Here is a 14183-nt window from a genome sequence, read left to right as displayed (position 1 = left end):
AAAAATTGTTGTATATAGATAAAACATACATGATTTTTAATCTGTATGAATACTCTGCAGGGCAGGAAAATCCAGTTTATCCAGCTGCCTTTTTTTCCCCCCAATTCCTTTTTGGCTGCACAGTAGGAATCCTACTCATTACAGAGTAGGCTTTTCATTGCCTTTGGATAAACAGTAAGCTGACATACTTTTCGAACAAGAGTTGAACATTAGTAGTAGGACTTTTAAAAAAAAATTTAATTTTTAACCTGCAGAGTCTTACTCAAAGAAAGTGACAAATACTCATAGCAGTCATTTAACAGGGGTCTATCTTATGCAAGTAGTACATAATACTCTTCAAATAGTAAAGCTTACCTTTATATATTTAAAGTAAAATTTGTGTGGGCTGCATTATTGATACAAGCTAATGTTTTATTAGTATTTGATTCTCCTTCAGCTGTGCTCAGTGTTGTTATTTAAACATAGATGACATGAACAGAATTTTGTTGGAACAAATTTTATCATAGCAAGCTTAATAAATAGGGTTTCTAATTGGAGAATGTGAAAGAGGAAGGGTTAATGAAGAGTTCAAGCAAGTTCAGTTTTATTACCAGTAACAAAGACATTTTTGCTCAGAAACTCTGGGGTTTTTAAAGGCCTTGTGGTTAATCCATGAAGGTATATTTCACAGATTTCACTGGACATACATGTACTTGCAGACTGCTGCAATAATTCCTAACAATAAATGTAGATGTAAATATCAAGTGCATTCAAACACTGGAAGGGTGTAGGAGACTTACCTTTTATCCTTTACTACTTTCCAGTTTCTGCAAATGGAGTAGATTATTCTGTCTTTCATACAAGAAGCTTCTTATCATTCTTGGGTGTAGAAAGGAGAGAGATTCAAATGGCATGTCTGAACAAAATTTACAGCATCATGGGAGTGATTTCTTTGGACATGTTTGCTGCAGCTCCCCCCACCATACCCCCTACTGAAAACAGCAAACATTATCTCGGATATTGTGTCACATCTGCCACGGGCAGATCCAGCTAAGCTGACTTCAGTAAAACTACCCAGAGCACTTGTCTAAAAGTAATTAATGTTGCCCTGCACCAGGTTTTCTGCTGTGAAGAACACTCTATTATTTTTACCATTCCATTTTTTTTTCCTTCTTTGTGAATATGCTAGTTCCTGCATCTGGCCATATTTTTCCCAGGCTGCAGCAATGAGACAGAACAGTAGTGTTGCAGAAAACCCTTAGTATCCTGAGCAGAGGCAGAGAAAGAAATAAAACTAGCATCAGTTTCTCTGTTGCTGTTCTTTGCAAAATCTGAGGAGTGGTAGCTGGATGGCCTTGAAGATGCAGGGAGGTGAAACTTCAGCTACTCAATTTCCACTCTTAGGTGGAAAGTTTTTTGCAAACACAGGGATAGAAATTTTCTTGGAGGTTTAATCAGATACCATGAGAGTTTGAATAAGGAAGCATAAGCAAGTGGATTTTCTTTTTAATGCGTTGTTAGAGCACAATATGAAGTTCTTTTCTGAAGAAGGAGAAATAAAACATCTTCTATTAAGTATGTTTGGTTCTTTAAGTATTCTAAGCAGTAAAAGTGTACATAAAACAAATAGCATTTTTAAATTTCTAGTCCACTGTGGCAAAATATCTCTTCACAGCAAATAACAGAATGAAACTTCTCTAAGGATATTATAGTCCTTTTCATGCTTGGCTATCATAAACAATATCTTTCACTGTAACTTAATTTTTAAAGTATCTAAGTTGGGATGGTTATCATAAACAATATCTTTCACTGTAACTCAATTTTTAAAGTATCTAAGTTGGTATTACTATGTTAATTTTAAAGGTTACAGGAATTTTATTTAGATGTAAGTTAGAGCTGTAAAGATTTTATTTTTTTCCCAGTCCCGTCCCCACTGCAAATCTTGCTTTATAAAGTATTTATAAAGCATTCTTACATGTATTTTGATGCATTTAAAAAATATTTAATTATTTTAATTTGCATATTGGGCTTGCATAGTCTCCTTAAGTTAATTGTTTCATTTCTTCAGCTGTTCCTAAATAGCCATTGTGCTGATCAAGCACTTACTTCAGTATGTCCTTGATAAAATTAATGAAAGCATCTGCAGAAGCAGCGACAGCAGCTGCAGTGCCTTATGGAAGCCAACTTCTGCTTAACATTCTGATAAAATAAATAGTTTTGTACTTGTGCTGGAAGCTAATGCTGGCTGGCTTATTTACAGCATAAAAAAAGTTGCACCTGCCACAGCTAGACCAAGCGCTGAGGCTTGCTGATTACATGTTCTTGTTAGTGTCATTGTTATTGGTAAAATGGGAGTGATGTCATCCTTATCAAACCCTACTGGCACCCTACAGAGTGACAAATAATTTGCCCACTGCTGTTTATCAGCATGGGCCTTGTTTTAGAAGTGACGAGAGTGGCGAATTTTCACAGTTGAATGCTGTACAACCACAGAGGTGTATGAAAATGAAATGGATTGATACTTGTAATCAGCGTGCATAGTGATGGTTAAGGTGTAATGAAACATAAGTGCACATTTAGGGTAATTATATGTCTGCCAGGTGGGGCCCCAGGGCTTTGCCTGTATAGAAGCCGCTTGAGGTGGCAGATACGCGGGAAGAAATGCTGCAGCACCATCTGCTTTTTTCTCATTTCCTCATTAAATCTTCTGCCCCCAAGCCTGGACTGCACAGGCTTAAGCAGCCCTTGGTCTGTTCAGTGTCACGTCTCCTTCTAGTTGGGTATAGCCCCAAACACTGGAGTGGATGTGATGCAAAACAGCAGCTCTTGTGAGTAGAATGGATTAATACACCCTTCTGGAGCTCACTGAGACATATGTTGCATTCTTCTTAAACCTCCTCTCAAAATGGCTTGTAGGAAAATGTGCTCTTGTTATATTTTAAGGCAGTATCTCATACTCAAAGGCTTTGTGCATATATGGGTTGTCTACACTGATATGTCTATGTCTTAAATGGGTGATGAAAAATACTAAAAATTTTTGCAGACAGGCATCTGTATTTTCTGTTCATTGGAGTGGAAATCTGTAAGCCTTATATTACTTGCATTTATCTTAAGTAATTAATGGGAATAAATGGTTGTTAGTTGAAAACACTACAAGTGTCTTTTGCTCCTTGGAATCACTGCACAGACTAAGAAATGAGAACTACCATTCATTTGTGGTAATTACTAGGGGAAAGGGGGATCTGTGTTTTCAAATTTAAAAGGGGAAAAAGAGCTTGGTGCCTCCAAAGACACCATTCACACAAGAACACCAAATGTTCCAAATGTCATAGATCTGCAACACATGCAGTTTGGCTGCAGTCTTATGTAGAGAAGGTTTAATGTATCTCAGATGCCCTGCATTCATCTGTATTTGGTAACTGATCTGTGCTTGTGCATTTACTTGCCTGAGAGTGTGCAGTGTTTCCAAAGCAGTTACTGGACTGAGGGCCATAGTCTGATTGTATTACTGTGAAATGTTTTGTATTTGATATAGCTTTTCTATTTTAATGCCTCTTTTATACATCTTTGACATTTTGATTGATCTCACTTTTCCCTTGCTGAATATAGGTCATTGTATAGTTTTGCACTGTTTGTTCCCTAATAAAAAAAAATAACATTGCTGAATCTGACTTTTCAAAAATTTTAATAGTGTGCCCTAGGGTCAGGCTCATACTTGATGTAGCTACAGGGAAGTCAGTGGAGTAATACCTTGGATGAGTTTCCCCCAGCTTTTAACTGGAGCCTGACAGTATTTAAAAAAATAAAAAGAAAATTATCTGACTAGGTATGGAAACAATTCTATATGTCTGAGGTAGCTCCTGGTAGCTGTTTACCTTAAGTAATCAAACAAACCCAGATTTTGGAATGCTGATTTACATAAGTTACTGCTGATTTATGAGTGAAATACAAAAAAAGAAAAGTCACATCTTAAACTGATTACTTTAGTGAGAGAAACTATGGAAATTTTAAATATAGGTATGTGTACAAGCTGCACATACAGGGAACATAAAAGTTTAATCACTGTAAACTTTGAATGAAAAAAAGTACTTATGGATGGCAAAGATATTCAAATTTATCAGCTTGACAAAAGCCAGTCAGTTCTGAACATTATTAAGCCCTTTATTTCACTTCTGGTAACCCCTGCAGAATGAAAGCATGAGCAATCCATTTTTTAGAATTAACTTGGTGGCAGTCCTTTATCAGAGGAATGTATCAATATCTCATGGCCTGGTGGATAAATTACCTCTGCAGCCTGTGACCTGAGAGGCTGTAGAACTCTTGGATGTGCTGCTCTTAGTATACTTAAAATAGTTCTTTTGATTAGAGTACTGGAGTATTGTGTTTATCCCATTGATCTTACTAAGGTAGAACATTTTGTAACACTCAAGGAAAACAAGGAAGGCTCAGGGGTTTTTATGTTCTGCTACCACATATGTTATTTTTTCTCTTTTTTCAGGGTATGGGGTCCAAGATGAATCTTTTGATCCTCTCTTTCTCCAGCAGCAACCACAAGACAGAAAGCATGTTTACATGAATTAGTCTTTTTAAATGGTTATTGGTGTTGGTGGTACTTTAATGTACAGGTGTCCACCACATATGCTTGCAGAAACTCTGGGACTCCATTTACCCCTTTACTTGACTACATTGTTATCCTGTTGGTGATCATAACTTCAGAGACGAAGAACAGTGTTGGCTTTTTAACTGCTCCCATAAGCTATGCTTAGAATTTAATTTTAATGCCTGATCTGGACTTGGTGTACAGTTAGCTTTTCCTCCTTCTTTCTGCCTTGTTTCATACCAGCTGAGAAAGGCATAAGTGCATTCTCTTTGGGAACTTAAACCAAGAAGTATTTTGATTTAGGAGTTGGGAGTGAGATTTTATTTTTAAATCAGCATTTGAAATATAAAAGGTTTTGATTTGTATTGTTTTGGGGGTTGAGTGTTTGTTTTTGGGTTTCTTAAGAAAGGTTTGCCAGTGAAGTGCTTAACACTGGGCAAGAAATATTTAAAGTGTTTCTGTCCTAAATTATGGTAAGTTTAGTTTTGCATGGGATGGGGGGGGAAATAGCAGCCTGGTTTTTTTTTCAGACAAGACCTTAGTTTGCAAGATTTTAGTATACCTATTGTCTTTTAAATGCAGTTTCTACCTCAATCCAGTCTGTCATTCTTGCCTAGATAGACATATCTCTCTCTCTTGTGAAAGAGAGCTTATTTTGTCCTTGCAGGCATAAGTCTCTGAAACTGTTACTGTTGGCCTTGGTTTGTGATATGAGGTGGCAACTGTCAGTAGCAAGTTACATTTCCAAGTTAAATGGAAGCAGCAGCTCTTGAACTCCAGGGATCTCTCTTCTCCTTCTGCATCCTCCAAAGTATACATGCTGTGTTTTTAAAGATCAAGATGAAGCCTTTAATTCTATAGCAGCTGATGAAAGAGCCAACAAAAACAAGCAAACAAACAAACCAAGTCAAAGCATAGCTTCAAAACAGTTGATTCTGGCAAACATCTAGATTGGACTATAGTGGCTTTCACTCATATTATTTGTATTCTCAGGACAAAAATAGCTGTTATATTGAAAACTTTCAGCTTAAGAAACTTTTATACAGCATTCTTGCCTAGAAACTGTAGGGTCATCACAAGTAAAATATCCATTACTGTGCAGCTTCTCTGTGTGACTAACAGCTCCATTGTTATAAATACTTGGTGCCATTAGGGAAAAACTTGCAATAAATTTATTTATATTTGTTTGACAATATATTTAGAATTGTCTGTCTTCAGTAGAGTAATTATATGGGTAGTGCAGATAAAGCTCATGAAATGATATGACCATAAGAAGTGAAACCATTTCCATCCATTAAGGCAGAGAAAAAGGAACTGCAAAGCTGATTTTAAACGTGAAACATGGGCTGTCTTGCTTTTAAGTTGGACATGAAACCCTGATGAGCTGCTCGGGTATGCTGTTCTTTAAGCCTGCTCTGAGCAGCAGCAAAAGGTGAGAGAAGTTATAATGCCAAGTTAGTGGGAGGAAAGGTATGTATGGGAACAAGAAGGGGAATGGACAATGCTACAGGCATCATGAAGACAGATTATGCTGAGTTTCTTCAGCCCTTGAGCAATGCATGAACTTGTACTCACTGGTTTTATTCTGGAATTCTTTACTGAGATGTTTGATATTTTGGCAAGAAGGAAGGGTGGATGTTATTTATGCCGGCCTGGTTTTCTGGATCTTGGCAATATGAAAAGTGCTTAGTTCACAATAAAACACACAATAAACTCCTTTAAATATGAATTACTGGTTTTATATTGAATTGCATTTGCTGGATATATTTCTGTAATGGAACAAGTAAAAGCTCTGTGCCTGAATAGATACAAAATGTGATTCTGTCTTCTCCTTATACTTCTTTTGAAAAAGCATTTTCAAATTCTTCTGTTGGTTTTCTGTTTTCCTGATAACCTTAACTTGACACCTGTCATGATGTCAAAACTGACTCCTGTACTTTAGAATAACAGTTAATTTTTAAAAATTATACTAGCAATCAATTTTAATAATAGGTTTTAATTCATAACTCTCAAATTATAATATTTAAAGGTGTGTGGGACTCTTAGCATGCCAGAATTGCTTGTGTGTTAGATGAAATTAATTTAATTCTGAACATCTTCCATATGAATGTAATGTAATTAGTTGAGATGTATTAGTCAGTATATGAAGTATGGAGAATGAGCAGTTTTAAACCAGAAGAGGGCAGCAATGATATAAAAAAATAATTTTGGCTCAATTACCTTCCCTTTTCTTTTTTGCCAGTAAGTCACATGTATGTACTCTGCTAATTTCTTGGACAGACTGTAAGATTAAAGCAGCTTGAAAAAAAGTCTGTTAATACCATTGCAGTGGTTATTATTTCAGTTTTATTTCTTTGAACAGCTTCATCCTGCCAAAAGGTATTAACTTGAAGAGTACATGTAGAGGACCTACTGACTTCTTTTCTCTAAGAGATATTTCTAATATGAAATTTTGCATTATGATGTTTCTGTGGTGATTTCTGATTTTATTGTGTTGGTCCTTAGATGATTTAGAACAAAATCTTTCATTTTCTATTTGTCACAATCATATTCATTTTAGGGGATTAAATGTCAAGCTGCATACTTTTTGATCTACATGTTTTAAGCAGTAAGCTATGCTGGCCAAATATGTAGTGTGATACTTTCACAACTTTTCTATAATCAGAATGTGACTGTATTGCAGAAATGTATCAGAGTATGTAAAACAGTATTAGGTACCTGTGTGTAGAGTGGGGCCGTATGGAATGTGAGATAGTTCCTAGGTAGGCAGGACTAAAGTTTACTTGATTCTTTCTGATGATGCATCGGTTGTAGGAAAAAGATGTTGTCTTCTTTTAGGAGTATGATCTAAGGGGAGAGAAATAGTTTCAATTCAGGAAAGTAGGTCTGTTGAGGAAGGTGATGTCCTACATATTCTTATTATAGAGCAGAGCTACTCCTCAACACTCAAAAGTGCTGATACAGTTTTGTGACTGAGGGTGAAGAGGAGATAGACAAACAAGTCTGCGTTGCTTATTTTGGTGCTGAGTGAACATCTGAAGAATAACTGGAGCTATTTTTGTGGCATTAGCAATGTGTGGGTACTAAGGGTTATGGAAATGCACATCTTGTGTACAATTAATTGATTGCGTGGAAATGTAGGGTTTGAACCTTCTTTTTTCGTTGTGCTCCAGTGCTGATCCATATGGGAAAGAGCAAAAAAACTCTTCAAGGGTCCACACTGTAGTCTTTGAGAATAAACTCAAATGTTCACAGGCTACAAAAGAACTGGAATACATAGAGAGTGTTGCTTCACTGTCTGGGGAAAAATTAGCATTTCATTTGTATTAGCTGCTTCTGTTCTGGTTTTAGAAGCTGACTCATTGTCTGAACACACTAGAGGGCTTTTCCTAATATGTTAATTTTAAAACTAGTCTATGTGGTGATTAGTATCCTTAATAGTTTCCTGAATCTGATACACATTGCATGCTAACATGCCATCATTAAATAGCACCGTGCATCCAGGTTGCTATTGGGTCGGCCCACTGGAAACAGAAGTACAAACTTATTCCTCCATTGTTTTGGTACATGTAATTATCTAAGCTGCTTCCTGGCTAGACTGTCTTAGTCCTGTGTCAATCTTGACTAAGACATGACTAAGAGGAAATGTAGAAATCAAGAAATCTTTGAAGATGTTACAATGACAGCATTGTTTAAGAATCCTGACCTGTGTTACTTGTCACAATCATGCTTGTGATTACTTCTAGGGAATTTCTGGTTCCAGATTTCTTAGGCAGACAAGGCTGTAGAAGGCAGAAATATGTGCTAATATGGCACAAAAACTCCTCCCAATGGGCAGTTTCCCCCTCCCCCCAGGTACATGCTAAAGATGAAATAATTTAATATTAACCATAATGTATGCACAGTGAGACAAACTGGGCATTAATACAAGGAACTATTGAGTGGCTGAAGTCTTATGTATTACTGCATGCCAAAGGCATGAATTCTTTTAAAACAACCTATCCGTAAGTATGTCTTGCAGCTTTTTAATTAAATCCTGCAAAATTGCTGCAAGTCTTAAATGTTTCTACTGTTCTCTGAATCTTGCTCTTCCACTTTAAGTAGTGGTTTGGTTTTTTTAAAATTTTCAGCACAGAGATGCAAGTTGGATTTTTTTGCAATTAAATGAATGTGTAAAGGAAAGAAAATGTTGGTAGACATCATCTGATGCTGTGGATTTCAGTCTTAAAGATGCATTTGACTTTAGTGTGTAATTGAGCTTGTTTTGGCTTGATGTGCATAAGTCTGTATCTTGCAGAGTTCTTCAAGCTTTTTGTCAAACTGACAGAAAATGGCACAAGAAAGCAGGATTTCAAACACAGTGAAAGTTATTTACCGTGGTTTCATTTTTTAAGATGACATCGTTTGTTCCAAGAGAATTGCTTCCTGGCTTCTCTTAGTATGCTGTGCACTTAGGTAACCTACCCAAGATGTGTAGGAATTAAGAACTAAAGCCCAGTCTTCATTGACTATAAAGGTAAATAATAATCTTATTTAGACACCTAAATGAGATACTTGAAATCAATGTAAACCCATCTGTTTTCCCCAAAGTATTCAGAAAATTCCCTTGCAGAATTTACAGATGAAAATAAGCATGACACTACCTTCATAACATCTTTCCAGACTTCAAATAACACCGGAGGTGATGTCATGTTTTCTTATGTGGAAACTGGGAGAATTTTATTTCCTAGAATCATTGCAGGGTTGAGGCTGATGGCACCTCTAGATATTCTCTGCTCCCAACCTCCTGCTCAGGCAGGGACAGATTTTTGAAGGTCTTTCTCATGAAGGGATCTTTTCATTGTCAACTGGTTTAATCTAAGGGATGTCATTGCTCTTTGCCTGCAGTGCAGGCTGCAAAGCATGTTAGCTTGTTCAGTCAGAAGAGGTACCTGGTAAGAGATACCTCCCCACACTCCTGGCCAGTTTACTACTGGAATATATAAATTACAGATAATTTGATATTATAAAGTGAGTAGAGTTTCTTTATATTGTATTATGGTATACTTTAAGGAAAGAACATATGTTACTACCATGTAAATGCATAAAAGTAAACCAAATTTACATAATCTGATTTTTGGAAACTTCCTTTTTCTATTTAGATTACTGATTGCAATAATTCAGGTTTAATTGCAAGATTATTTTTGGATTTCTTTTCAAGTATTGTATTTCTTATTTTCATGGTTTCCATATGAAATATTGCTAGACACTTGGAGCATTTGTTCCTGTTCTTACTGCAGTAATGGATAAATTTCAGTTTAAAATTTAAAGTACTCTGTGACAAATATATTCTGGTCCTATCAGCTGCTTTTGGTAACTTAGCCATTCAGAATTGTTCATGTAGTTGTTGGAACCATGCTGCAACTAATATACATAGTATAGGTGCTGAATCTTATATTAAATGCTTCAAAAAATAGGCTTGCTGATTTTGTATTATTATTGATTACACTGTTTGGACTAAGGTATGTACTTGCACAAGTTAAATTGCATATCTTTAACACCATGATGTTAAAGCTGCCTCTTCTTGGAATCTTAGTGGTTTTATATAAAGTTTGAGTCTTCTAATAGTAAAAGCCTTTGCATATGCTTAAGTGAGATTTATTTATTTTTCAGTGTTCTTGTGCTTCCACATGTTTTTTTTTCTTTTTTCTTTTAATAGCAGCTGGAGTTTTTTGGGTTTTTTTGTCTCTCTGGATGTATCAGTTGTGGAATGATGTACTTGTGTCATTTGTGCTAGGGACTAGTTGAAATGGGTGCATTTTATAATTAATATATCTGGGAATTTGGTCAAATGCACTGCAGTGTGGGCTGGATTTACCATCTCTCCTTACCACTTTGAACAAATGTTTTTCAGACAATGTGTGCTGCTCAGCCTCTGGGTATAAGCAGTTACTGTTCCCTCTTCTTTGTAGAACTCACAGTATTAAGGGTGAAGCCTGACTTTTTTGTTTTAAAACCATCAGCTTTTCCCTCTGGTGATGGAAGTGAGAGATACTAGATCAAAGGACCTTGGGGGGATCTCTTTCTTAATCTGGAGATCCTTGCTCTGTGATTCCCCTGTAGACAAGCAGAGGGCTTTGTTCAGTCACCTGCCCAAGAAAAAAACTCATGGACTTTCAGGCAAACAAAATTGGTCAGAGCTGTATGTGGAATACTTTTAGTTTATTAAATGACATTCGTGAAAACAACATCCCATGGAGCTGTATAAAAGTAGCACCTGTGGCCATCATGTCTGGTTTGGACTTTTGCTGTTGGTTTTGGTTTTTGTTTTCTTTTCCCCTCTCCTTTCTATGTTGCCTTAGTCCTGCACCTTTGCAGTGTTTAGGCCTGGTTGTTAATTTCTCAGCTTTGACACGTCCTCCACATTTCTGGTTTACCTGCGAAAGAGGAAGACAATCTTTCAGCTCTGTTGAACTGAAAGGACTGAGGACTCTTGACTATGGCTGGCAGGAAAATGCTTTTGTTGGCTGTAACATCCTGTTGCCAGTAATACTTCATGTAGCAAGAACTGCATGTGACAGAGCATAAGAGGGGCACCAAAATCAGCACAACACAGTGATGATTAAACAGCTGGCTTGGAACAAGGAGTGGTGACATCTCCAGCCCTCTGTCTGTTGCACCTAAATTATTATTATTTTTACTTGAGAACTTGTTCCAAAAATTGTGCTCACTGTGCAATTTGGGCATAGTAAAGCAAAAAACCTTCTGTGGTTTTTAAGACCAAGCCAAAGGAAATGTTTGAGCACCAGCAGCTGGCTTTTCCTCCCCACAGCCAGAGTGACAATTCTCTGAGTGCGTTCTGGAGGAGGCACTGAGAGGGCCGTGATGGAGCCGTGAAGGAGCGGCCTCCTTCAGCCGGGTGTGCCAGGCTGTTCCCCAGTGAGCCAAGGTCAGGGTGCTGGGCCACGCTCCCAGCAGCTGCTGCCAGGAGGTGCCGGGAGGTGCCCGGGCAGGGCTGGGGGCAGCAGGTGCTGCAGGGCTCTGTGCCCCTTTGTCCCGCACCTGCCGCACGCCAGGTGAGTATGAACAGCTGTCGGATGTAAACCGGGATTAGCCAGTAGGTGGGCCTGGCCCTGACCCAAATAGCTGCCTTTTCTTGCCCCACCCACCCCCTCTGTGTGCAGCTTGGTTTTATTGGGTGTTTTGAGCCACAGGTCACAGAGCACGCAGGCCGTGGGGGACGGGGGCTGGCAGTGCCCGCTCGGTCTGGGAATGTTCCCTCTGAGGGCTGGGAGCTGGAGCCCGTGTGCTTTGTGGGGTTGCCAGGCACTGTGCTCACCCACAGGTAGCTGCAAGTTGCACCAGCACGTTGAAGTTTTCAGATAAGCAGTCAGCCAGTTGTTTGACTTAGAAAACATTAACTTCTTTGTGTGGCTTGTGGCAGTGTAGCAATAGGTGGAAGGGGAAAGAGCATAGAATAGAAAGCAATACTGCTTTATTGTTTCTATAAAGGACTGTGATTGCTTTGTTATCAATTCTGAATGAGGAAAAGAGACTTTCTTGCTGTTACCCTTCCCTTATGAAACAGAAGTACATTAATGATAAACACTTACAGTGAGAAAATATATCACTGCAGTATGTGTACTAAGCATAGGAAATACCACTGTAGGTCAGTACCATGGCATAGTAAATGTTTACTTTTAAAAGGCATCCGCTTTTTACAACTTCTTTCTTAATGCATAGTTGTGTAAAAAGTGTTTGTCTATCAATATACTGTTTAGGGAAGGGTCAAATGTAGGCAGCCAGTAAACCACAGGAGAATTCATTATGTTTAATGAACTTCATAATTTTAATTTCTTTATCATTGGGACTTTGTAGGGTTTTGCACACCATTCATGGAGCTATAGCTGTAATTAACTATTGTGAGAATAAATTTAGGTCAAAGCAAACTGAGTTCTTGTCTTCTGAAAACAGAAAATTTTAAAGAAGTGGGCAGTGAATGACCTAGATGATTAAACCTATCTGGTATGTTTGTCATGTCTCCTTCAGAATATGAATAACATATGAGCAAGACTATGATTCTGGATAGAGTAAATGCTAGTGGCAGAATGATGCAAGAACATAGAACAGTAATCTGGAAAACTAGTTATCAACAGTTATCCTGAATGTTGAAACAAAAGTTCTTGAAATAAGAATATGGACCTATTAAAATGCTGACACTGCTGAAATATGGTTGAAACTTAGTGAAAATTCCATTTGGTAGCACAGTATCTATTTAATAGCTCAACAGGTTGGAAAAGAATGCTGTAATTACTCTCAAAGTTGATAGTGTCATTTGTAGGCCTATTAGAAATAGATCTGAAAAATCGATATAGAGGAAAAATGGTTTAGGACATTGGAGGAATTCAAATAGATAAAAGAAGCAGCTGTTCTTACATTGAATTTTACTCTAGGGGACAGTCATGGCGGAGAGAGTCCCTAGAGGACTTTTGAAAAAAAAATAAAACAAAACAGGGAGGAATAAGGAAGTTAAATTTCCCATTTGGGGTTATGTTGTCAATCTAAGTGAAAAAGGAAGGAGGAACTGGTTCAGCTTTAATTTGATTTTTATTAGCATAAAGGCAGGTGTGTGTCTTGATAGAGTGTACTATCTGAGAGAAATAAAAAAGGGGGAGTTTTTAATGCCAAGAAGCTACATATATGCAGGCAACGAAAATGTTTAATTTACAAAGTGTAAAATATTAAACAGATTCTAAGGTGTTTAAAAATTGCTGCTTAGGAAAGTCATTAAACATTTTTAAAAAGCAAAACAAAGCAAAAGTCAATGATTGTATATTCACAAGAACCATCAGAATAGCAGTGGCAGACTGATGTCTCTCCCTAAGTGTGAATTCAGTACGACGTGAGGCAGACTATTCCTGGCCCAATCATACCCTTCTCTCTTTACTTGCAAGGGCCACCTGGAAATAGACAAGATAGTTCAGTCTCCTGACCTGTTCACTTCTTAGTGCATTGACTGGAACTACTGGCCAAGTGCTAGATCATTTAATCATAAATCAACACTTTTTAGATGCCCTTTAGATGCCTTTAACACTAATTGAGGCTTTGGTTACAAGTTCTAAGTGCCTTATTTAGAAGTCCTCGAGTTCTGGTATTCAGAAGAAAGTGCAGCTTTATTAAAAGGCAGTAGTCATGCATAGTGCTGTCCTGTAACCCTTTGGTCTGTTTCTGTGTAAAAGAAAAGTGCACTGATAAGTGGAGCTAGTGAGAAAATAACTTATGTTTTTGTTTCAGAGTTTCTGCTTAAGCGATAGCTGTTTTACTCAACACAGTTGAATGATCCAGTTCTTGTTGGGTTTACATTTGCAAGGAAAGACCATAATTTTCCTGACCCTTATTTATGAAGAAATGCACTTTGGCTCTGTCTGGGTTTATTAGTCCTCGAAATGAATTGAACCAAAATGTTCTCTAACAGTGGATGTTTCACATATTCAGAGTATAAAAACAAGCAGTTGTATGGCAATATAAGGTAGCAGAAACATCTAAAATGAAGGTAATGGTATTTTATTACACCTTCTTCTGTATACATTATTGGCATTAAAGTTTGAAAATTGAAATTCATTTT

General features: G+C 37.4%; 1 protein-coding gene across 2 annotated transcripts in view; it reads left to right on the top strand.

The window, feature by feature from the left end:
• Positions 1-14183, top strand: part of CDKAL1 (CDKAL1 threonylcarbamoyladenosine tRNA methylthiotransferase) — a 378140-nt gene that overhangs the window by 186196 nt on the left and 177761 nt on the right. The window lies entirely within an intron of this gene.

The sequence above is a fragment of the Agelaius tricolor genome, unplaced genomic scaffold, assembly GCF_023055355.1.
Source record: "Agelaius tricolor isolate 1412-34295 unplaced genomic scaffold, bAgeTri1.0.p SCAF_2, whole genome shotgun sequence".
Classification (NCBI taxonomy): domain Eukaryota; kingdom Metazoa; phylum Chordata; class Aves; order Passeriformes; family Icteridae; genus Agelaius; species Agelaius tricolor.
Note: the sequence above shows the minus strand (reverse complement) of the source record. Positions and strands in the feature narration are given on the sequence as shown.